Here is a 26822-nt window from a genome sequence, read left to right on the forward strand (position 1 = left end):
AACCCAGCCAACAACTAATTAGACAAAGTCCCTGTTCTGCTTTTATTTTTCTAGTTTATTTCGAAGTGAGTCTACAAAAGAAAGGATCTTTCAAAATCCATTCAGTCGCAACTTTAACTATTTTTTTTAATCAAAAGCACATTTATTTTGACTTTTGACTTCTCATGCTCTTTTAAATTTATAACAGTAGCATCCCAGCAGGCACAGGATGGGTTGCACCCCAATGTCATGGTGATGTTGCATTTTGTTTGGAAATTCAATTCAGTTCGTCTTTATTTGTAAAGCGCTTTTACAATGCAGATTTGTCAAAGCAGCATCACATAGAAGATTATGGTGAATTGAAATCGTGTCAGTTTAGTTTTCAGTATTGGAGTTCAGTTTAGTTCAGTTCAGTGTGGTTTAATATTCACTGCAGAGAGTTCAAACACTGAAGAGCAAATCCATTGATGCGCAGCTCCATGGGTCCCTAACCATGCAAGCTAGTGGCGACAGTGGCGAGGAAAAAACTTTACCAATTGGCGAAAGTGAAGAATTTAAAAACCTCTAGAGAAACCACGCTGAGTTGGACACAACCTTTTCTGCTATGGCAAAAAGTCTTGTGCAGAGCTGCAGTCTAAGCGCCGGAGGCTGGAGAGCGCTTGACGTCTATCGTGGAGAACCTGCAGGTAGGAGAGGTCACCGGCTGGTGTACAGGCTAGCCCGTGAGGATTAATGTGAGGACTCGTCTGTCACTGGGGTCTTTCAAGGATCAGTCTCACGCTCTCCACTCCTCCATAACCACCACAGCAGCTGCTCAGGATACGGCCTGGTCCAGGATTATGGAAACCTCGGGACCAAAAGATGCGCAGATGTTGTTCAAATTATAGTATCTTTAGGGAAGTGCTCCTGACTCCGGTTGCCCTAAATAATGCAGACTAACAATCCTTTAAAGATTTGGATTTCAACAGCATTTGTGCTTCATGTGTATGCAAATGCAAAGAGATGTGTGTCTAATTGTGTCTGCTTCCCGAACTGTGCTAGGAAGGTTGTTCCAGAGTTTAGGTGCCAGATAAGAGACAGATCTACTGCCTTCAGTTGATTTTGGGATATTCTGAATGAAATGAAAATCGGTTTAATGTCAGAACGTGTCCAGTGTCAGGCTGACATCAATGTCCAACCTAAAATCAACCAAATATCAACGTCTAATGATGTTACAGCTTAACATTGGGTGGATGTTAGCTTTATGACGTCTATCAGGAGTTGGATTTTGGTTGCCATACCTGACAAATAAATGTCAGTATTTGACATCAATATGACATTGGTTTAAGATGTTGACGCAATGTTGGATTTTAGTCCCTTTAAACAAACCTAAAATCAACCAAATTTCAATGTCATTTGTCCTCGTTATTGAAACTCAAAATAATGTTGTCCTTAGACACTGGCTAGACATAGATTTAGATCATAGTGTCAGAGGACCAAAATTCAAACCTAATATTCGTCTTGTGATGTGCGTCTGCTGGGATTTCTTTGTGTTGTACTTACACAAACCTCATGCAATTATGTCCCTTTTAAGTGCAAAATCGCCTAATACTTGAACTAATCACAAACCCTTAGTGTCTCAGCGTCTGTGACGTTTGCCCTTACATAGTGTAAGTGAATCAGACTTCTGGCGTCATGTTGTGTTATTCAAAGCAAGATGGATAACTACACAAACCTATCAGCACTGACATTGATTACAAAAGCTCTGGAGAACTCTCTCTCATACATCCGTTTATGCAAAACATACTCAAACACTAGCTTCTCCAGAGATGACAATCGAATGATTGAAGATAAAACTCTGACCTCTCTCATCAGCCTCCGTCAGTCTGATGCTTTGTACATTAAAGCTAATGTGCTGTGATGTTTAAGTCAGGAGCGGAGCCTTGTCAATATTGCCTCTGACACCACAAACTTGGTGACCTTCTCAGAAATCGCACTCACTTTGTTGTAGTTGAATTTGCCATTTCTTTGTTAAATTTGATTTTGATGCCATTTTTTTTCAGCGTCTAGTACCTATTTATTAGCAGACATTATTCAGTCTGTTTATAGAAAGGATTGTTTTCTGTCCTTTTTCCTTGGTACAAGAACATTGACACACATCTGTCTTAATTTAGACATTTGAAGCAGCCTGTCTGATATTTACAGTCAACAATAAAATTAGAAAACAACCGACAACTTCCAAAGTTTCAAGGTCATTCATGTTATCCAAACTGGAGTAAAAGAGCTGATTTCAAAAGTTCAAGTCCAGCATAAAAACTTAAATGAGATGTCTGAGAAAAAACAATGATCATTATTAACAAACACGGTAAGATACAGCCCAGTTATTGATGTTAATATGGCATTTAGGCCCTTGCCTTATATGAGCTTTTGTTGAAGCTTAAGACTGATTGCAGCAGTTGCTCATTAAACTGGTTCTTCTGTTTATTCAAGTGGTCAATGACAGAGAACATGAGTGTGCATAATAAGCATGTTGGCTAGCTCTGTCAAAACTTGTCAAGTCACACCATCTGTTATGATAAAGTCTTGTCTCCGACGTGAGTAACCACACACACACATACCGTTTACGCGCTTGCATGACAAACAGCTGCTAATTATATGTATTTCAGATACTTCCCTGTGATACTTTATTATTATGAGCTGTATTGTAAAATTCTGTTTAATCTGATTCTCTAAAATAAAAAAGGTATATCTATTTCTTGGGAGAATTTAAGTTCACAAGACAGGATTTGAAATGAACACCCATCAAATGTGGGTAAAGTCAACTGTGTTATTCAGTTCAACTATCCTGCATATCTTAGGACTGTGGGGGAAACCGAAGCACCCGGAGGAAACACAGTCTAACATGGGAAAACATGCAAACTCCACACAGAATGGCAACTGGAACTTGATCCAGCGATCTTCTTGTATTAGTATAATATTCTAGAATAATATTTTATGGCCTGTTAAAGTTCTTGCTTCTGATCTTCACCAAGGAGCCAAGGGGATTCACCAGATATATATATATATATATATATATATATATATATATATATATATATATATATATATATATATATATATATATATATATATATATATTAAGGGTGGAGCCGAACCCGAATACGGTATTCGGAAAGGCACGAATAGCGTGTTTTTACGAATACTTATTTCGAACAAATACTTGAAAAATTATTTGTATTCGGGAGCAAGAAAAGCATTATATCAAAAAGCTGCGTTTCCTCCTGAGACCACAGTGCGTGAGAGAGAGAGAGAGAGAGAGAGAGAGAGAGAGAGAGAGACGCTCAGTCGGAGGGCGGGGCGGAGGTAAAAGGTCTCTGGCACAGGCTTCTCCACAGCAGCAGACAGAGAAGGCTCGGCTGAGCGAAAAAAATACTTCTCTGCATCACTATTTTTGTTAAATAGATTTTTGTACCTTAATTGGGTTCCAGATGCAGTTTATAAACTTGTAGCGGAGTTTGTTCGGGATTTTCCATTACGCTGCATTTTTGAAGTTTGCAATCGGGTGCTCTGTTTACGCAACGTTAGCTCTGTTAGCGCGGTAATTTAGACAATAGACTGTTGACAGAGTAACGCTAACGTTCGTTTATAAATGTTAAAACGATGCTTGTGCAGTTGTGTCGAATAGCATGCACTTATACCATGGTGGAATGAACCACCAATTTATCCAGCATATGTTTTACGCAGTGGCTGCCCTTCCAGCTGCTACCCAGCACTGGGAAACATCCATACACTCTCTTTCACACACATACAATAGGGACAATTTAGCTTACCCAATTCACCTGTATTGCATGTGTTTAGACTGTGGGGGAAACCGGAGCACCCAGAGGAAACCCACGCCAACATGGGGAGAACCCAGTCGAGGCTCAAACCAGCAACCTTCTTGCTGTGAGGCGACAGTGCTACTCACTGTGCCACCGCGCAACCTTCTATGTAATGTATTATCACATGCACTAAAAGCATCCTCTCCTGATACTGTCTGTGAACCCCCACAAGCATCAATCCCCTCAATCAGCACAGCTATGTTCTGATAAATCCTCCACAAGCACCAAACCATCAACACAGCCACATTCTGCCCCAGCAAGTCAGTTTCAAACACAAAGTAAAAAAAAAAAAACTTTGTGTCCGTTTTGTGACAGGCAGATGACAAAAGCAGGACTGTATCTTTTAGTATTATGTAGAATACTTTTGTTCTGTCAGATCCCCCAGGCAGGGTTTTATTTAGATTTATTTAGTTAATTTTAGTTTTTAAAATACATCCAATATTGCATGTCTATAATTTATATAATGGGTATAATTAAACAAGACTTTCACTATAACGTAAATTAGAAGTGTAATAGAAAAAATATATATATTTTTGCGCCATTTTGAATTTTACTCGAATACAAATACAAATACAAGTACTTTTCCCCCCATAACAAATACAAATACAAATACCGGTTGCTCCGCACATCCCTAATATATATATATATATATATATATATATATATATATATATATATATATATATATATATATACATATACATATATATATATATATATATATATATATATATATATATATATATATATATATATATATATATATATATATATACATAAACACACACACACACAGTTGAAGTCAGAATTATTTGCCCCCCTTTTAATTTTTTTTCTTAAATATTCCCCAAATGATGTTTAACAGAGCAAGGATATTTTCACAGTATTTCTGATAATATTTATTCTTCTGGAGAAAGTCATATTTGTTTTAGTTTGGCTACAATAAAAGAAAAGTTTTTTACGATCCCTTTAAAGGTAAAAAAAAATATTAGCCCCTTTAAACTATTTTTTTAATTAACCTGTGCATTTATTATAAATCACAGATAAATCCTGAGCAGTGTTGACAACAAATTAATATGCAAAGATGCAAAAACCTCTTAGTGCCATGTGAAGTTTTCACCAAAAAAATCTTTTTTAGGCTCCTGTGCATAAGTTGATTAATTTCCTTTTTATGTCAATTAATATGTTATTTTCATTGTGTTTAATGTGAAATTAGATACATAAATATTTTAGATTGGAAAAAAGCTAATTTTTAAAGAAAAGTTTAGAAGGTACTTAAAGGTTTTTGCATCTGAACTCTTCAAATATTACTTAATTGAATGTATACTGTACAGGTGAGAGTGAGAGAAAAAGAGAGTATGTGTTCTCCAATTTCACGGGAAAAGCATGGAAATAGTTTGTCATTTTTATCTTCTACATTAATTAGTCTGTTATTACCTCTGTGAGATTTGTTTTGATGTTAGAGGATTTTTGATATATTGAAGTTGTTTTGTGTTGTCATGCAAAACTGTAATACAAACAAGACCGGCCTGGAAGTATCTGCCTTTCTTAATTGCACTCGTAATTGCATACCTTAGAATTTCATCAGCCAATCAGAATCAAGCATTCATCAGGCATTTAATTCATTAATTTTCTTTTCGACTTAGTCTCTTTATTAATCTGGGGTCACCACAGCAGGAATGAATTGCCAACTTATCCAGCATTTGCCCTTCCAGCCGCAACCTAACACTGGGAAACACCCACACACTCTTGCATTCACACACATACACTACGGCCAACTTGTTCAATTCATCTATAATGCATTCATCATACCTTTAGTATATTATGTCTTATATTCAGGTATTGCATCAATATGGAACCGAAAGTTTTACCTAAAGTTTAAAGAGTCTCTCCAAACTGGAAGAAAACTATTTCGTTTCTTTGACTGACAGAAAAAAAAGTCGTTTTTGGGTCTGTTTTGGGTGCTAGCCTGCTGTCGGCCTGATTGAGTGGAAAAAGGATATTAGAGAGAGAAAGAGGTCTGGGAAAGAGTCGCTGGCACCATATCTGTGAACTACTCTCAGTGGGACTAGGCTCTCTGTCTTCATTGAAGTCTGTACCAATGGTAAATCCCTCTTTAAAAAAAAAAAACATTGGCAAGATGCCTCTGCTTCTCCCTTTCTTCTTCTCTTCTTTCGCTTCACTTTTTGAAGAGTAAGCAACTAATCTCTATCTGTTTCGCTGTGATATGACAACCAGGCTATTGTCATTGTGAAGCCATCTGATTGGCTGAGCAGCTCATGTCTCATTCAGCACGTCTCCATGTCCTGGGTCTCGTAATTGCTTTAGGGGTTTCCACCGCTCTAAAGCTTTCCCTCTCTTCCAGTCTGATCTCCTTTCTGTTCCACTTTCTGTTTCCTTCTTACAATTCATCTCTCTGCTATGTATATCTCTTCTTTTCTTATCCACTCACTCATCTCTGTTGCACTCTCTCCAGCTTTCTTTTTCCACTTCATGCTGATGCTAGAACAAAATGCTTTTTTTTTTTTTTAAGTGTCCAGAGCAGTATTTCTCACTTTTTATGTACTTCTACTTTATTTATGACTTAAAGGCAAGAGTATGTAATGTTTTAAAATGATTATTTGTGAAAAATCAATGTAAAAATTTACCAATTTGCTTTTTCTCACTCTGTACGTTTAAAATACATAAGTGATTATATAAATTGGATAAATAAGACACATAAAGTCTAACCAAATACTTACCTCTATGCTGCTACTTTGCACTTTTGCCATACTGCACCTAATTGCACTACAATAAATACCTCAACTTGGTCATATTCTGGAACAATAGGATATATGGTAATTGTTCACAGTTTATTATTGTCTACTTATTCAATTTATCTTGTACTATATTAGTTAAATGTTTAGTTTATGTCTAGTGTGTGTCATATTTTTGTTTTTAAATTGCACATTGGAGTATGGGAGAAACGCAATTTCAGTCTGCTGTGTAATGTACTGTTGCATGGTTTGATTGACAATAAAGTTGACTTGACTTGACTTGACTTTTAAGTGCTTGAAAACCTGCTGACACTTGGATTAAACCTTTTGGTTAAGGATTTGTGGGCTTAAAAGAATCATTTTATGTCGAATTAATCTAAATATGACTGACAAGATTTTCTTGTAATTAAAAATTAAAAGTTATTACACTGCATATTTTATCATGTGTCTTGAGTAAACCATTGTAAATCATTTAAATATACAGTGTATGTGTATATATACAGTTCTGTCTGGTTGTCAAATTTGATTGGCTGATAGCCGTGCGATATTTTGCATTAGAACTCCTACAGCCTCTTCACTTTTGTGTGCTGCTCCGCCCACATAGTGACAGCAGATCAGTAAACTTATTACAGTTTGACAAATATTGCTGCTGTTGGACAACATAATGTACTTTTGAAGCTTTTTTTAGATGAGAATGTAGTTGTTTAGATTGCAACTATGCAGTTTATTTATAAGGATAGTGCCTATTTTAAAAATGTATACTTTCGGCTGCCATTAGCCGGTCATCGAACAGATCAAAGATGGTTGAAGTTGTCCATCCACAAGATGGCGACAGAGATGGCATAATAAGCTCTTAGAGGAGAAAAACTTGTAATTTCTAATTACAGCTGATCAACTCATTAAACTAATAAGTGACATTGTAAGTCGATCTCTCTCTTTTCTGCTGTGTTTATACCATATAATTGTGTATTGAGTGTGAGATTTTAATTTTGCTTTTGAGTTACTTTTTGGTTGGGCATCTGTTTGTTTCTAATGAGCCTCCTGTTTTCGTTACTGCAGACTAATTCAGTAAAAAGAAAGAAAGAAGAAATGCCTGCATGTGTTTAGCGTTTTTCCTCATCGCGAACACAACAGTAATCTGAGTGTTTGTGCTGCTTTTTCGGGGTTAATTATTGTGATCTCCCGATTACAACAGAGAAATACTGGGAAATCTCTGTAGACTGATGGCATTTCATGCTGTTCAGCCTTATAATCTAAAAATGTCAGCAAAATTACCTGTTTTGTCATCACTTTAGATATTACGCAAGAGAATTATTCAAATTCTAGCTCTAAAGTGACATTGGTGAAGTAACAACTGTTTCTGCTATTCAGACGTCAGATGTGAATGAATGGCGAAAAAAGTAATTCCTCATACAAAAGGGTTTTTAGTGTTTGATTTTCTTTTTTATAGACACAATTATGTTGTCAAACTGTTGTATAAATGCAAAATTACACTCAGAGCAGTGCAATATGGCTGTATATTGTCACTGTTGGGACAACGCACACCTCCCACCAGTGCCGAGATACAGCCATTTACAGATGACAATGTTTAGTCTGTGAATGAAAACTGTATTTTATTTTATAAGAAATATACTTAAAAAAAAAAAAAAAAATATATATATATATATATATATATATTATATATATATATATATATATATATATATATATATATATATATATATATATATATATATATATATATATATATATATATATATATATATATATATATTTTTTTTTTTTTTTTTTTTTTTTTTTTTTTTTTGTGAAAATATACCTTTAAGACATTTAGTATGCTGCTTAAGCCTTATGGACTGCTGGCTGGTTCACACAAAGAAGGCAATTTTAGGTTTTACTACCCAAGTGAGGACATTTGGTCCCAACAATGTCTTCAAAAACCTGAGCCACACATGCACACACAGCTGAGCTGGGCGCTTTTTTAGGCAATAACAAGACATGATTTGCTCCTCAGTGGACTGGAAGAGGCAATTACATTATCGGACCTTAGATGGATTTTAGAAATCGCCTGAATAACACTTCTGCTAAGCCTTTAATCCAAATCGTGATAATGGGATGGTCGACTCCCTCAGCATGTACTTTTATGAGACTTGACCTTCCTGTTAGAGCGATGGACTGCAAGAAACTTCTGGTCAGCCAAGACTGAAAATGCGTACAGACACATAGATAAACACAAATTAGCTTGTTGGGTTGGCGAAGGGTTATCCTTAGGTCACCATGTTCTCCATTTCTATTGAATTATCCGTCTCTCATGGCTCCCCCCTTTAACATTTCTATCTCTCTCCATGTCATCTATTTATTTCAGCACTCCTCATCACGATCCTTTCATCTCCCAGTTAGAAAATGTTTCTATAACAGCAGGCCTTTTTAATCATACAAAAAATAGCCTCTGCCTGTTAATCCTCTGACCAAATTAAGCATTTATGTAACACTCTCAAACACTTCAATTAAAAATAAAGAAATAAATCAAAATTTTAAACGCCTCTTACTGAAGCTGGAAACTTGGCAACGGGATGAAAAACGCTCAAAGCGAACAAGTGAGAGAAAAACAATACCGCCTCTCTTTCCCTCATTCCCTCTCTCCCATCTCCCCCTAATTCACATTGCAGTGTCTCACAGAAGGATAACTTTTATAAGCGCTTTGATCTACTGGGACAAAACAATTACCAAAACTAATTCATAGTGCAACTGTGATTTTTCTCTCTGTTAACGTGGCAGAGATCATGTACACAAACAGATGAGGGAGAAACTTCGTCCGAACCTCACTGTGTGTGTTGATTATATGCATGGTGTTTGTCAACATAATTTCACACACCATGGCCCCAAAGTGGATAGATATATGTTAGTTAGATGCTAGTTAGTTAGTTAGTTATAGGCCTATGTTTGTGTGTCAAGAACTACAAAAAAAAAATCTATTGTTGGTCAATTTGTCACATGATGCTCTAGAAATAATACAAATCTTTGGTGTTTTCTTGTTTTTATTGCTTTAAAAATCTGCTTTACATTTTTCTTTGCCAAAACTAGTTTGGCTACATGTGTGAAAATATCATTCTGTGCAAGAATGAGAAAATAATTTGTTAATTATTATTATTTACTTTCAAATCTCCCCCTAAGATCAGTCCTTTTAAATAGTATTATATTATATATTTCTGATTCAATTAGGGTCACCCGTTTATCTAAAATATTTTCACTTATTAACACAACGTGAAATGTCGTAAGCAACCAGTAATGAAACACGGATGTTTAAAACACAAAGTCTTACTAAATGCTTCTAAAGTTTATTGTATACCTCACCTTTTTATAAAATAATGGAAAAATATATTAAACCGTTTCCTTCGAGTGGTCAGTTCAGCATGTTTAGCAGTGGTTCACCAGGTTTTCAGTCCGAGTTGTTTCCTCTCTTCAGCCGGAGCAAGTTAAGTCGCTGTATGATTCTGTAAAATCTAGCATCAAATTATCATATAATCAATGATTGTTGGGCACGTCTGAAATTGAGTTTTGGTTGTATAACTTCTAGATATGCGCTGATTCGAGTCGCTACCTGTTTTAGATTATTTTGTCAATTTGGTGTACTAGTTCTTTAAAAAGAATGTTTGGACTTGACAAAACAGACTTCTACCGACTCTGACAGATGCTGTGGATTACAGGTCATAATATCTCCAGGAACCACAGATATAAAGTGTGCCTTACCTAATATAATTTCATCTTTGACTCTCAAAGTGCGAACTCCAGCCAATGCGAATATTAGCCATGGCTTATTATGGCCAAAGTGTAGTCACCATGTTCATTCCATTTCCACTATGATTACTATTTTTATAACCGCATTTCACTACAAATACCACGGTTAGAAAAAAAAAATTACAAATGGTCGATTGTGTGGTGTAACAGAAATTAGCTCATTTTATGAATATTAATAATCAACAATAACGGTTTATTCTTAATTATTAATATTCCGGCTTAAGCTTCACTCAATTTGGTCAAACAAACATACGACTGTATATGATCCTGCCCGCTCGACCGAGCGGACTCTCAGATTATGAATATTAATTATCAACAATAACAAATTATTATTAATTATTAATATTCCGGATCAATTTATTGTTAATTTGACCAAAAAAACACAAGCAGAGCCGCCGCTCTTCCGAGCGGACACGGTAATGATCTATTCATTTAGAAAAAGGGAATTTAATTGTTACTTCTTGTGAAGTAGATTAATCATTCAAAAGTTTTAAACAACTTATAATAGCTAGGCAGGGGGAATCTGTATTTCAGTGACATTTTCTTGTGAGGCAAACAATACAATTCATTTGATTATAATGGAATTTATTGACTAGTCGGACATAACGAACAAACAAACGCACAAACATAAATTAAACACAGAACAAAGGTCTATACGGGACTATAAAACATGTATGAACAAAAAGAGATAGCAAAGTGCGGAAATATAGATTTCGGATAGAGTGGCAAAATCTGGTTTCAGTTCCACACACACCATTAAGGATCACCAAGATTATAAAAAAAAACCTTTTTGATAAAAGGGGCACAGCTTATTCGCATAACTAAAAATACCTGGGCTTTCATGTCTGGAGGTCTCTCTCTCTTTATGCGGGTCTCTTCCTGATGAAACTCCTTTTGATGTCCTCCTTGATGCGTGGAGTTTGTAATGCAGTTCGGACGAACATGATCGCAAACTTTAAACTGAGTTTACTTTGCCGGAAAATAAAAGCGTGGCGGGAAAAAGTCCATGCAGCTTAGAAAAGCCGAGGGGCCACCTTTTTGTGAGTTCTTTGTTCGGACGTTCTCTCAGGATGTTTGGGGAGAAGTCTGGTTGTACCTTCGGGTCACGTGACAATCAGTTCAGCATTCTGACCAATGGTTTCAGCGGAAAGTTTTAGCGTGAATCCTTCCTTTGTCTCAAGGCTGCTCGTATGCAAATTTGAGTGTCCGCCCAAAGCATGCGGACAGGCATTTAATACAGGGCTTTAAAGAATAAAGCAATGCGAGTTATGATCTTGCTCTATGCATCATGTGTTGTAAAATGTCAGCAGAAACCCATCGGTACCATGGGTGGTTTAAAAGTACATCAACATAATTTTTCATATCCTTACAATATTTATGCTTTAAAAAGGCCTAAAGGGAACATGCATACAGGTTATAAGAGGTTACACGGGTAAGAAAAGTCAGAAATGAGATGCAAAGTTTGCAAAACATTAACACTTTAGTTTTGTGCTGGTTCAGGATTTCTGAGTGCATTTTCTTTCTGTCGGAACAGCCTTGTGGGTGTGTGTGTATTTGGGCAGGAATGTGTTTGAAGCTCTAGGCTTAGTAATCCAGGGACACTTGGAGAGATAAGTCTGTCGGGGGTACCCAGACTTTGTGGAGCCAGGAGTCGTAAAACTGTCCTGTCGACTGAACCCAGACCGTGATAAAATCAATAAGTAATTTTATCTGTGGACTGTACGCTACAGTGGTTATCATTTGACAATGTTGTTTCTTTAGATACCTTAAAATAATGATTAATTTCATAATGAAAAGATCATAAAAAGATCAAAACTAATTAATATTTTAACATATAACGACTGTTAGTGTCACTGTGTTCCAAATGTAAAACACACTTATTGCACAAGTTTATTGTCTGAAAATGGTGTGATAGTAAATTTTGAGAAGCGTTTCCTGACACTTATGCAGTCTTTTCTCATTTTTATTTTCTTATCTACAGTTGAAATCAGAATTATTAAACCCTCTTTAAATATATATATATATATATATATATATATATATATATATATATATAATTTTTTTTTCTCCCAAATAACGTTTAACAGAGCAAGGAAATTTTTCACATTACATGTATGTCTAATATTATTTTCTCTTCTGGGAAAAGTCTTTGTTTTATTTTGCATAGAATAAAGCAGTTTATTATGACTTAAAGGCACCTGTTTTTTAAAAGAAATTTAAGGTCATCATTATTAACCCCTTTAAGCTATTTTTTCGACTGTCCACAGAACAAACCACCGTTATACAATGACCTAATTAACCTAATTAAGCCTTTAAATGTCACTTTAAGCTGTATAGAAGCGTCTTGAAAAATATCTAGTCAAATATTATTTACTGTCATCATGGCAAATGGTTATTAGAAATGAGTTATTAAAACTATTATGTTTAGAAATGTTGAAAAAAAATCTTCTCAGGTAAACAGAAATTAGGGAAAAAGATAAACAGGGGGGGCTAATAATTTAGAGGGTTTAATAATTCAACTGACTTCAACTGTGTAACTTTTACATTTCCATCACCATCTTCTCTCTCCTCTCGTCTCTTTGATCACCCGTATCTTCACTCTTTGTCTGTCTTAACTAATCTCTGTTTAGCCCTCACACTTAAATCAGTGTTCTTTTGATTGACAGCTCAACAGATGGGCTCTGTATTATCCCATTAAGTAGATACTGAAACAGCTGGAGTCATCTCTTTAAAACACAAAAACACACACGCAGCTGGACTCAGCAGAGGACGGCGCTCTGTGATCCACTTATGATCCCCCTGCAGTTTGTCATCAGGCAGCAAAGGCGGACATTTCTCTTTTTTCCACCCTACGGGTGAGTGCCGGATTGAGCGATGTACTGCTCACAGAACTGTAATACATTGCACAATGACTCTCATCAGTTCATTTACTGGGTGAGTAGAGATTGAGATGTTATGTAGCCATCCTGCTATCTGCCAGCTAATAACTGGCTGCAGGCTAGACTGGACACAGAAAATAAAATCCGCACAGTTGCTTATGGTCACATTCAATGATGACTACTCTTCTGCAATCGTCACTTTTTTTTTTTCTTCGTGCGTCAGCTAAAATAGTGCAAATTTTATAACACGTGTGTCGATAGATTGCTTTAAGTCTTGAAGTTTACCACAGCATGATTTGTTAAAGGGACAGTTCACCCAAAAATGAAAATTCTTTCAACATTTACTCTTTACTTTTTTCTTCTATTAAACACAAAAAAAGATATTTTGAAAATGATGGAAACCTGTTACTATTGACTTCCATAGCATTTGTTTTTTTTCTTACTATGGAAGCTATTAAAAGCAACTATTAAAACTATTAAAAGCAATGTTTCTATCCAAAAATACGAATGAACTTTATGTAAAAAACTGGAATATAACATAAAAGATGAGCGAATAAAGCAGCGTTTTCATCCCACGAGTCAAATCGAACAAAATGGTCACTTCCTGATTAATTGGCGCCAAATATCAACAAACGTAAATTTGTTGAAGTAGGAGAGGCTGCGTGAATCTTTTCTTCATTCAATAAATGACTTGTGCCTCAGAATGCAATCCTGACACGCAATGAATGCGTGGTGGCGTTGAAAGACACGAGACACAGAGCGCAGATGTTTTTGAATGAAGGTCATTAATAATATTCAATTTTTTTCAATTCAATTCAGCTTTATTTGTATAGCGCTTTTACAATGTAGATTGTGTCAAAGCAGCTTCACATAAATGGTCATAGTAACTGGAACAGTGTGGTTCAGTAACTGGAACAGTGTGGTTCAGGTTTTAGTGTTTAAGTTCAGTTCAGTTCAGTTTAGCTCAGTTCAGTGTGATTTAATCATTACTGAGAGTTCAAACACTGAAGAGCAAATTCATCGATGCGTAGCTCTACCAATCCTGAACCATGCGAGGCAGTGGTACTTTTCAGTACTAATACTGAAATGGTTCATGCGTTTACAACATTTCAGATGTTTTACAATGTGCTCAGCCTGCTGGTTTGTCCATTCACACATTTTTATCATCACATGATCTCTTATAACAAAATCACAAGACCTTTTTAATGCACATACTGGAATTTGTGCAGTAAAAGTGTTTTTATCATAGTTTAGGCACATCTTTTCTTATCGAATAAAGTTTATCCTACTCCGTTATGCACATATGTTTTGTTATGCTCATTTTCAAAATTTTTGCCCATCTTGACGTTTTCGTCAACCAATTTATTTTATTTTATTTTATTTTTTCATTATATATTATTTATTTTTATTTTTTATGCACATATGCAAAATGCGCATAAAAACAGGTGAATGAAAACTTAGCTAATGGCTACAGGTTTTTAACTTTCATCAAAATATCTTTTGTGTTAAACAGAACAAATAAACTAATAAAGGTTTGGAAACACTTGAGGGAGAATAAATCTTTGTTGTAAATTACAGTAGAAATCATGCAAATTATCCCACTGCGCAAAGACAAAATACATCTACTGCACGTAATTTTTGAACATACAACTTTGGTCTGTGACCAGTGTTGACGTCCACAGGACTTCCGTATAAGTTGTGGGGACGTCTTTTCTATGTCAAGCCTTAACTCCTTTTAGACATCATTTTATACTGTTTGTATCGGGGCTGTCCAAACTTGTCCTGCAGATTTTTGGTTCCTACTTTCCTCAACACACCTGCATTGATGTTTCTAGAAAGTCTAGTAAGAGCTTGATTAGCTAGCCCAGGTATGTCTGATTGGGGTTGAAACTAAACTTTGCAGGACACCGGCCCTCCAGGACTGGGTTTGGGAACCCCTGGCTCACATGCTCTGTACATAACTGTAGTGCCATTTCAGAAGAATTGTATTAGAAGTGCGTTACACCTTTGTATGCTTTTCTATTTATCATCTGCTGCTGAGGCACTCAAATGATCTTAAACAGTATGCCACCTTCTGAAATGGGACTACAGATATGCAGGAAAGGGGTCCTTCTCCTTCTGAAAACATGGGACTACAGTCAAACACAGGAGTTTACTATTAAAAATAACAACTCAATTATTACACCCTTATTTCCATCTTTATTGTTTTAAAAGTGACCTCCTTTTGATTTTCAAATCTTGGTTAGATGTTGAAATTGCAGACCTAGTTTGCATGTCGTGTAGGCGTGCAGAATTGGTCTTTGACCGACGGACGCAATATAGACATAACCTGCACATCCATCAGATGTCTAATAATTAATGGGATTTAATACACGGGTAGATATTAGTTGGAGGTGTTTGCCAGGTTTGGCATAGTTGGTTTTACTGGTTTTTACAGCTTATGAGCAAGGATGGAGAAATCACTCAACTGGGCCAAAAGTGTGTGGTAGTAGAGTGATGGTTGCTCATTTGAGTCTTGTAGGAACATCCCATGAACTACTGCCACAGTGCCCTTGAGCGAAGCACTTAACCCCTGAATGTTCCACATGGATTGTTCCTGTGATAAGTGCACTGCAAAGGCCAATTCACCCTGCACCGACAGACACCGACCAATGCCGACAGTCACCAGATTACAGTACAGTATGTCATTCTCAGACATCTCAAGACCCAACAAAATCCAATTTAGCACATTCAGCTGATGAAAAGAAGTGCTAACAGAAACACACACCAACAAATGGTCACACACTTGCTACACTCTGAATGTAGCAAGTGTAGCAAATGCTGGGTTATTTCATCCCAGCTCGGTGTGTAATAGGGACTAACCCAACTGCTGTTACTATTTTTTTTATTTTTTTTTTTTAAGTAGATTAATAGGACCAATGTTTGTGTTAACCTAATGTTTGTGTTAGTCTGCATTTTACCCAATTTGGGTCTGAATAACCCAACATTTCTTAGTGTTTGTTTCCATCCACCTATTTTTATGCACATTTTGGAATATCACATTAAAAAAGGCTTAAAGAAAACAACAAGATGAGAATAAATAAAAAAATGTGCATAAAAAATGTATGCGTAAAACCATTTAATCCAGTAAGAGAAAATGTGCATTAACTACGATGAAAACGCATTTACTGAATAATTCCTGCATTAAAAAAAGACGTGATTATGTTTTAACAGATCATGTAATAACAAAAATGGGACTGCATTTATGGACAGACGACATGGCACAACATCTTAAATGTTGTTTTGGTCATTCGAAAAGCCCTTAACCCAAGTCTTTTATCAAAGTGGTTCTATATTATTACCTCCCAAAACTGCCTCAAGCAAAAGAGCATTCTTGTGCTTCCAAAGTCACCATGCACTCATTGTGTTTCATTTGAGGTGCAAATAGTTTATAATATAAGAAAGTCCCACGTTGACATTTTCCTTCCCAATCAGATTCCATTTTTTCCATCTTTGGCGCCAGTTTATCAGGAGGTGGTGGCTTTGTTTTTTTATTTGACTCGATGGATGGAAACAGTGCTTTATTTACAATATTTAACATGAAATTCCAGTTATCCAGTTAGGTTGTTTTTAATCACGTAGTTCTGGTGACGCGCGAAATTCAGATGGAGGGCAGGAAGTAAAAAAAACTAAATGGAAGAAGGAAGGAATTCTGAATTTTTGCTATTTATGCAAACCATTTGAGGAAACTAATTGCAACAAACCATTTCAGTTCAACAACAAATCCTAATGAGTACTGTGAACTTAATCCATTTGAGTGAATGAAGCAATTTGAGAACAGTAAAACCCAATAAATGAATAGAACTCAAACCAACCGAGTACTGTAAAACCCAATAAGTTGAGTCAACTCAAACCGTTTGAGGAAACTGATTGCTACAAACCATTTGAGTTCAAATACTAATCTGTACGAGTACTGTGAACTTCATTTAAGTTGAAGTAATGAGATATTTAATTAACTCATTACCTGAAACTCATTTCATTTGATAAAGTTGACTGCTGGGTTTTACAGTGTACCATATTTCAAAAAAGATATAAATTGAAAGTAACCACATATGTTTGGCATGATCTTTATATGATGAAGAGAACTAAACTAAAATATATTTGCCTGACATCGAGGTGGTTGAAACTGTATATGCTATTACTTTACATGAAAAATACTATAGTACATATTATAGTGTTTGGAAGCATACTTATTACTTAAACTGTCGTAGTAATTAATTATAATGTTACTGTGGTATGACACATCTGTAGTAATAAATTATTCAATAGGCTTCAGTTTTCTATGCTAACATTATAAATATACACTATCATGATGCATCACAGTTTACATGTTACAGTTTATCAGTTTACTCTGCTACAGTCTTCTGTAGCATTCATTAACAATAAGTTGTACACATTACACACTTTATATGTGGTTCAAAAGCATATTATAAATTACTATAGTTTTTCCACATGCAGATATCTTCCAGACATAATGCTACAGATGAAAACATACAAAAGCATGGCCGCATAGTCTACATTATTATTTATTTATTTTTGTAAGGCCACCCTGTGAAGGAAACTCATTTCAGCTGCTTGTATCCAAGATCTTGTCCTTTCGGACATGGTGAAAGTAGGAACGTACATTGACCAATAAATCGAGAGCTTTGCTCTTCAGCTCAGCTCCTCCTTTACCACAACAAACCGGTACATCGACCACATTACAGCTGCATGGTTACTGCTGATACTTGAACTCCTCCACCTGGGGTAAGGACTTTCCTCCAACCTGGAAATGGCAAACCACCTTTTTCTGGTGGAGCACCATGGCCTTGGAGGTCCTGATTCTCATCCCAGCCACGTCTTACTCGGCAACAAACCACCCCAGTGCATGCTGAAGGTCCATGTTTGATAAAGCCAACAGAAAAACATCATCTGCAAAAAACAGAGATGAAATCCTGTGGTCCCCAAACCGGACCCCCTCCAGCCCAAGGCTGCGCTTTGAAATTCTGTCCATAAAATTATAAACAGAATTGGTAACAATGGGTAGCCGTGCCGGAGCCCAACATGCACTGGAAACAAGTCTAACTTGTATGAACAAAGCGCCTCTGACCCCATACTCCCACAGCTCCCTCCACGACAGCATACTCCTTCATGACTGCCACAGCATCTGCTGAGGAATTTATGGATCAGCCTTAATTTGCAGACTGAATTCCAGCAGTCAGGAAAGAGACTTGATCAAAGCTGTGCGTAGTAGTCAGAGTTCAAAGCAAAACACTAAAAGCACCTCTAGTTAGTCATTGCTGTTCTACATACATGACATGTATGATGCAAAATAAAAAATAAACACGATGGAGATGTACAGGCAAGCGAACACACACACATCAACACACAAACAGTACACACACTCCACCTCCAGCATGCCTGCAGCGCTTTGAAAGTGTTTTCCTGTGCTGTGCTGATGCTGGATTTCTTTTCTCCTGTGTGTTTGTGTGTGTGCTGATACCTCAGTGAGGAGCTGAGCTCAATTGAGGACTAGCACATCCTTGTGAATCTTTAATGCCATTTGCATCTTTGTTCACTGGATTTGGTGTTTTGTAATGTGAAACAATGAGAGAGAACTGGAAGCCACTGCACTGGCTGAGATAACTTCACAAAATAAGCCACTATGTTCCCTTAACTCTAATTTAAAGGTCCCATGAAGCGCTTTGAAATGTGCATCTTTTTATTGTTTGACATTAATCCCAGCTGAAAAATGAAGAGGGTGGGACATTTAAGTTTAGTTTTTTTTTTTTTTAAATCACAGTTCTGACAGTGAGCGTGGCTGAAATTAAGTGCATCAAATGGAAAGCAAATGAGAAGCGTCTTGAAGGAGGCGAAAGTTCAAACATTGAAGAGCAAATCCATCGATGCGCAGCTCCCAAGTCCCAAACCAAGCATGCCAATGGCGAAATTGGCAAAAAACCAAACTTCACCAATCAACGAAAGGAGAAAAAAAAAAAAACAGGCTCAGTCGAGAAAGAATATTTCTCCTTTGGCCACTGACTTTAAATGGGTGACGGCAGACGTTGCTAAACTACATTGTGGATTTGTTGGTGTCGCTTCAGTGGCGTTGCTCGCTGCAAAAGTTGGGACTTTCTCAACTTTTCAAGTGCCAATGGAAGCGTCAGCCAATCAGATCGTATACAAATACACCAGCTCAGACAATGGCCGACTGCTGACTAATTCCATTGGCTGCCGCTGCTATGACGATCGTGTCAGCCCTGCGACATACGCTCTGTCAACCGTTGACACTGAAGCCCCTGGTGGGTGGGAAGTTACATAAGCGTAGATGCCGTTCAGATCATAAAGTCTTTTGCAGGGTCCCCGCGGGTCCTTAAAAAGTCTTAAAATGTCTTAAATAAAATTTTCGATTTTTAAGGTCTGAAAATGTCTTAAATTCTGTAATTTTCCATAAGGAGGTCTTAAATTTCATGTGGGATCTTAAATATCATGTCCGACTCGACTTACGGCGGCAAATCAATGCCAATATAAATCGAGCGTCGCGGTGATATTTGCGCGCGAGGAGAAGTGAACCGTGAGCAGATTACAGGTCTACACGCGAGTAAACTACAGCTCGCGAGCGCACAGGGGATCTTCGAGCGCGCTCAACTGATCTAGCGCGAGAAAACAAGTCCCGCGCGCGCACATCATCATCTGTGCGCACGATGGACGCTCTCGCGAGCGAGGTCATGCCTACAGAGCGCGCGCGATCAGTTCTCTTCGCTCGCTCGCTGGTTCTTCTCTCTGCTCGCGCAAAACATTTTGGATTTTTGTGAGTCCTAGGGCGGGACTTGGTTTACTTGTTATCTCTAACGCTATTGGCTACTCTACCTTTCCGGAAGTTAGCCGGGATTGGAAGCAGGTAAGCTAGTTTCCCCGTTAAATAAAAATATATAGGATATCTTATCATAATGTCACAGTGTGAAACTAATAGACTTACTTTCTCAGTAATAATAGGTGACGACTTACTTTCAATAATGAGATATTTCTTGTAATAATTAATCTCATAATAATGCCTATTCTTACCATCATGACCAAGTCATATAATGACATATCAAAATAATGAGATATATTCTTGTAACAAACTTTATTACTTGGGAGAGAAAGAGAGAGTTATACCATGTGGCAAAAGATCTCTCCATTAAACAGAAATTGGGGAAAATATACATTGGCTAATAATTCAGGACGAATAATTCAGACTTTAAATGTGTGTTTTGAACCACTTGATTAAGTTTAGCACCTACATTTAAACTGAACTCAAACCAAACGTGTTCAAATTTATAAAAATCTTTTTTTTTCTAAGACTCATTGTCCTTGACTCATTTTCTATGACGAACAAGTCAGAATAAATTAGATGGACAATAGTATACAAAATAGGCTATACATGCATGCAGTGCATAAAGTACAAAGGTTTATAGTAAATATATTGCCATTATTCTGTTATTCCACTATACAGTTAAAGTCAGAATTATTAGCCCGCCTGAATTAATAGCCCCCTGTTTATTTTTATCCTAATTTTTATTTACTTCAACTGCATATGTGACCTTTAAGATGTGGGCCTGTCGTATAGAAAGTGGTATTTGTATGCCTCTGAAGTGGAATGATGTAATGGATAGTGAGTAAAGCCAAACGAAGATTGTAGAAATTAAATTGTTGCTCAATAGGTGGCGATAAACACCCATCTGAATGTCTGTCACTGTATTTTTTATGTTTAATTGGGCTAATCATTTGTGATTGAAGTCTTTATATGCAGGTTATTCAATCATTAACTAAAAATGAGATTGAAAAATATATATAATATATAGATATATATATTTTACACTGATCTATATTACAAACAATGTTAACAATTATAATAATATACAAAGCTGCACTGCACATATAGTATGCATTGTATGGAAAGATCTAAAACGCAAATAAACTCTTCTAAAGACAATATATCCTAGAAAGATCATCCCCAAGTGTAATAATGAGCACTGCTGTTGTGGTTAATAATGAAGTAAAATACAACAAACCAGACAAGTGCTGCACGGACAAATCAAATGGGTTCAGAAAGTGTTACAAGAATGCAAGTCATTATTTTAGAAGATTAATTTTTATTATTTGACTGTTTCTCGAGATTGAATCCTCATAAAGTTCTCAGAAAGTTTCTTATGATTATGACTTGCAAATTGTATATATATTTAACGGCGTGATCTTTTAACCTGCGTCCAATCCCGGCTAACTTCCGGAAAGGCAGAGTAGCCAATAGCGTTAGAGATAACAAGTAAACCAAGTCAACCAAGTAATCTGCTGCGCTCGATTTATATTGGCATTGATTTGCCGCCATAGATTTGCCACGATACTTCACCACATCATTCTGTGTTGACACACTGAACATTTTCCTGTTTTTTTTTTTTTTTTTTTAGGTAAAGTCTTAAATTTTCATTTTAGAGGACTTAAAAAGGTCTTAAAAGGTCTTAAATTTCCTGTTAAAAAATGTGCAGATACCCTGTTTTGGAAAGTGTTCTCATCTGTGGTTGCCCTAATTAATTCAGCCTTTGTGTTTTATGTGTATGCTAGTGCAAAGAGATGTGTCTTTAATCTAGGTTTAAACTGACAGAGTGTGCCTGCTTCCCAAAATGTGCTAGGAAGGCTGTTTCAGACTTTAGGTGCCAAATATGAGAAAGATCCACCGCCTACAGTTGAATTAGATATCCTGGGAATAAACAATTGTCAAGAATTCTAGAGAGCTAGATACTAGAGAGCATTTGATTGGTCAAGATTTGAGATAAGAAAAAAAAAAAAAAGGAAAAGACGCAAGTAACAAACTGCAAGCTTTGAATGTTTATATCAGTTTTATATTTTCTAAACGTTAATTTTGTCACTGTTTTGGAGCACACTAGTTGATAGATATCACGGGACCTTTAATCTCTAATTAAAAGGGATATTTGAAACCAGATATTGGTATTGTTAATATATGTACTGAAGTCCTTGTATGACCACATATCATGAAATGATGGTTCCAAGTTTTGGTCTGATGCGCAAATTTGCTAGTAGGTTTGTGCAGTAATTAAATCTGGAAATACTAACTGCTCATTTTAGGCAGTTCAGTATTAATTCTTTCTTTTGGGAGACAATAGCTACAATTATTGTGCAGTTAGATCTTAGCACCTTTGCAGACAACAAACAATATTACCTTCTACTTGAAAGCTAATATCAAATGAAAGCAAAGAGATATTTATTCTAATTTACATAAAACATCTGAACAAATCAGTTCCCTGAAATGAATCTGCTAGATTTGTTTTTGTTTTATTGACATTTTAATATAAGGACCAATTCTCACTATTGACTGTTGTTTTATTACTTGCCAATTATAAAGATATTATTCATCATTAGTAATTATTAAGTACATATTCTCCATGATCTTATTCTACATCCCTAATCGATTATCTAAACCCAACTGTTACCTTAATAACTATTAATAAGCAAAAAATGAGGTGTTTATTGAGCTAAATAGTTAATGGTATGTTGTTAGCCATTAGTAAGAGTTGTACCATAAAATTGTGTGACTGTTAATTTTTTTTTTTTTTTTTCATATTATATATTTAATTTTACCTCTCATCTAGACTGTCTGGCTGTCGCTAAATATTTTGTAGTGCCAAAAGAGCATTTTGTTCAGCCAATGCAGCAAATTGCAATAAGAATTCATAGCTTTCAGAGTTTTTTTTTTCTCCCAACACGTCTGTCTGTGTAGCTGCTGTATGGTTTAGTGTCTTTTTGCCTGTAGCTCATTGCTTGTGTTAGAAAACGTATTGCATTTTATGGGTTTTTCTTTTCAGAAGCTGCCGCTGAGCCATCACTCTGTCTGAAATATAACTCACCAGGGCTCCTTCCTCCTACAGAACAATCAGAGCAGTGTTCCCACTGAGTTATACCATTATCTACCATTTGCTCTATCTCTACCATATATCGGAAGGATTGTGTCTGGAGCGAGGTAACCAGCCATTTCTTGTGTGGTGACTGGATTATAGGCACATGCATCTCTTGAACCTTCAAACTTGTATAAAGTATTTTTTTCTTTTTTTTCCCATCTTGGACACAATATAATATATTATGTTATACACTCACTGGCCACTTTATTACCTTTCTAGTACCGAGTTGGACCCTCTTTTGCCTTCAGAACTGCCTTAACCCTTTGTGGCATAGATTCAACAAGGTTCTGGAAATACTCCTCAGAGATTTTAGTTCATAATGACATGATAGCATCATACAGTTGCTGCAGATTTGTCAGCTGCACATCCATAATTTGAATCTCCTGTTCCACCACATCTCAAATGTGCTCTATTGGATTGAGATCTGGTGGCTGTGGAGATCATTTGAGCACAGTGAACACATTGTGATGTTCAAGTTTTGAGAGGATTTGTCTTGCCAGCCTCCTCTGACCTCTGGCATCAACAAGGCATTTGCGCCCACAGAACTGCCGCTCACTGGATATTTTCTCTTTTTCGAACCATTCTCTGTAAACCCTATAGTTGTGTGTAAAAATCCCAGTAGATCAGCAGGTCATTGGTTAACATCAATTGTCTGGTTTACATTTGCAGTTATTATTAACGGTCCAAGAACAAACCCCAGATGCACCCCAGTAGCAAGATGGTTTGGCTCAGATAGTTCACCCATCTAAGATACCCTGAATGACCTAGCTGAGAGGTAAGAGCTGATCCACTGGAGTGTGGTTCCTGAAATAGCCATTGTTCTGAGGGTTGCTAAGTAAATTTGGTGGCTTGCTGTGTCATCCAGTAAGATGAGCACTAACGATTTGGATGCAGCTCTTGCGTTTTTGCATTCGTGTTCAGTGAATGGCAGGAGGGATAACAATGTGTAATGAGCTATATGCACAGCTAGTGTTTTTCAGCCAAACTATACACTTTTGGTGAAAGGTTTATGTGACCATTTACAATTTTATACGGTTCCTTTTATAGCATCAATGTTGTAATGTAAAACACAATGTTAAATATACTTAAGCATTTGTTTAGTTGTTTAATCGTAAAGTCGAAATGAAAGACCAGTTAAACGCAAGTGCCTTCAGGAGCAGCAGACTAGTGCAGAAACTTCATTGAAAATACTGTAGTAGAATGCATTTTTGTTTTTTAAAGACGACGCAAAACAATGTAATTTAATTCAGTGCTTCTTGTCCGGTATAAGACCCAGTTTTTATCATATCTCAAACAGGCAGTGAAGATCAAAGATTTTTAAAGAAATCAGATCTTAAATGCAGTGATTTTGCAATGATGCAACAGTTAACTGGAAGTGATTGGGCTGGCTGACTAAAAATTCAAAGTCTGTGTGCATATACCCCATTGTTTACAAGTGGTAAATTTGAGGATGATTTATTAAACAGTGGAGTTATTAGAGCCTGCAAAATTTAGATCACAAATTAACCAGGGGTTATGGTTACAACATTCTTCAGTGCATCTAACATAAGAAAGTAACTTAGGTTTAGAATAAGCAGAGGGTGAGTAAATTCTTTGCTTATTTGGTGCTCAAGAATCATTTTCCACCTTTGTGCAAGCCGTGATTAGGATTCTTTTATCAACAGAAATTCCCAAAAATCCTAGCTGTTACATTTTTAATTAATATATAGTACATCCTTGCTGAATAAAAAGTTTTATTTTCTTTCCAAAAACCAGGAAGCTTCCTTCTTTTGTTCTCTCACCTTTCCCCTCAATTTTCTCCACTTCCCCAATGTGTGTCGTCCATTTAGAATAAACTGCAGACTCCAGTGGCTCAGCAGTTTCTTCCTCTCTCTTATTCCACCTCACTCTCTCAGTCTTTCCACGCTCCCATAGATGTTTACAGATTAAGCATTATGCTAATTACCTCCACCCAGCATTGTCTTCCTCTTTTTTTCCCCGTCTACTTATTCAGTCTCGGCTTCCGTTCTCTGCTTTTTATTCCCTCCAATCTTTCCTTCCCAGTCCCTCAGGAGCAGATTACAGTCGATGCTCTTGCCATGGAGATCAGTCTGCTGATGATGCCAGGGCTGGGAAGGGTATGGAGTTAGAAAAAGAATATGGACTTTTCTGGATTACATTTGTGACCTAAATGGATTGTCAATCAGAATTTAAGGCTTGATTGGGTTTATGTGGTGCAGTGCACCATGTATTCATGATTTGTTTGTGTGGGTTAGGGTTATTGCATTTTTTAGTTTTTTTAGTTTTTTTTCTATCAAATTATTTGTCACATACAGAATTTTACATTTTGTTCTACAACAATGTTTCTATTCTTATATGGTCTGTTAAGTCCTCTCTAAGTAGTAAACCTTGAAGGAAATGTCACTTGTCGGTGTGGGTTTATGTAAATTTAGGGTTGTATGTCACAATGCCAAAAAAATCTCATTGTATAATCTGCCAGCCATTTTTGACCCTGGACTCAATCTGAACCATGGCTGCAGCCGGTGATCAACAAGATTAACTGAGTGCTGTTGGGGGAGGAGCCGAAGTCAGACACTTCGGGGCTTAAAGTTGCTGCAGTCATGATGACCAATCACATGGCAAGATCAACTATTTATTTATTGCAATGACAACAAAAGATTGAAACAGAATGCAGTCTTTACAAACGAAAGTTCATTTTCAACAAAAAAGGAAATCATTCATTAATTTTAAGTAGCCTATATAACAAACGTATGAGAGAAATAGAAACTAGAGTGTGCATGGAAAAAGAAACAAATATTAATGAATAGGTCTATTAAAAGCAAAGCAATAAGCACAAGTACAAGTACAAGGAGTTCTATTATCACTCTTTAGGCTTCACTTTTTGTGCATGGGAGTTTTTTTTTTCTTTTCTCTGATGCTCGGATTAAGTTTTTTTCGGTAATATATCGTGACAGAAGAATAAAGCACAAGATGTGGGATTCTACCTGTGTGAGCCTTAATTTATTTTCCTGCTGCTACCACGAGTCCACGAGGTGAGCTATCCTATATATTTTTTTAACTCTATGCATTACACTACGTGTTTCACATATATGGAAATGCATGGAAAAGCTCCCTGAAGATAATCAATGCAAAGTCGCGCACACACATAAGAGACATGAACGTGCTGGTGGAATGTTTGTGTGTGTTTACAGCAGTTTGACTGATAAATATGAATTTGTAGATAAATCGTTGGCCCGCAAAGCAGCATTTCCCATTGTTTACATGAATGCTACAGCATACCGTTAATGCTAGACACTGTACATGTCAAGATTAATTCTAGCAAATAAAAACACTTACAGGTTGTAGATTTTATCCAAATCCAGCACTGAACTGGGAGAGATTCTGGAAGCTGTTTTGTCAAATCATGCTTGCTATGTATTTTATAATTCTCTGGAACTGTAAGCACTTCTGTCTTTGTGTCGTGTCCTTTGGGAAGCCTAAATACAGAAACAGACGAAGCTCTGTGGAAACAACAGTGTTTAGACGCATTTTTAGCTTCATCTCTGCTATAACGTTACAGCGCCTCTGGCCACGGCCCTT

General features: G+C 36.5%; 1 protein-coding gene and 1 long non-coding RNA gene across 9 annotated transcripts in view; one reads left to right on the forward strand and one right to left on the reverse strand.

The window, feature by feature from the left end:
- The window catches only part of fgf11a (fibroblast growth factor 11a), a 182128-nt gene that overhangs the window by 27395 nt on the left and 127911 nt on the right, over positions 1-26822 (forward strand).
- Positions 287-25701, reverse strand: LOC147843108 (uncharacterized). The gene is made up of 3 exons (XR_015495565.1): positions 21820-25701; positions 18436-19639; positions 287-766 (listed from the first exon to the last, which is right to left on the reverse strand). It is a non-coding gene; the product is annotated as an uncharacterized LOC147843108 (long non-coding RNA).

The sequence above is a fragment of the Danio rerio genome, chromosome 7 (genome assembly GCF_052040795.2).
Source record: "Danio rerio strain M-AB ecotype USA chromosome 7, GRCz13ab, whole genome shotgun sequence".
NCBI lineage: Eukaryota > Metazoa > Chordata > Actinopteri > Cypriniformes > Danionidae > Danio > Danio rerio.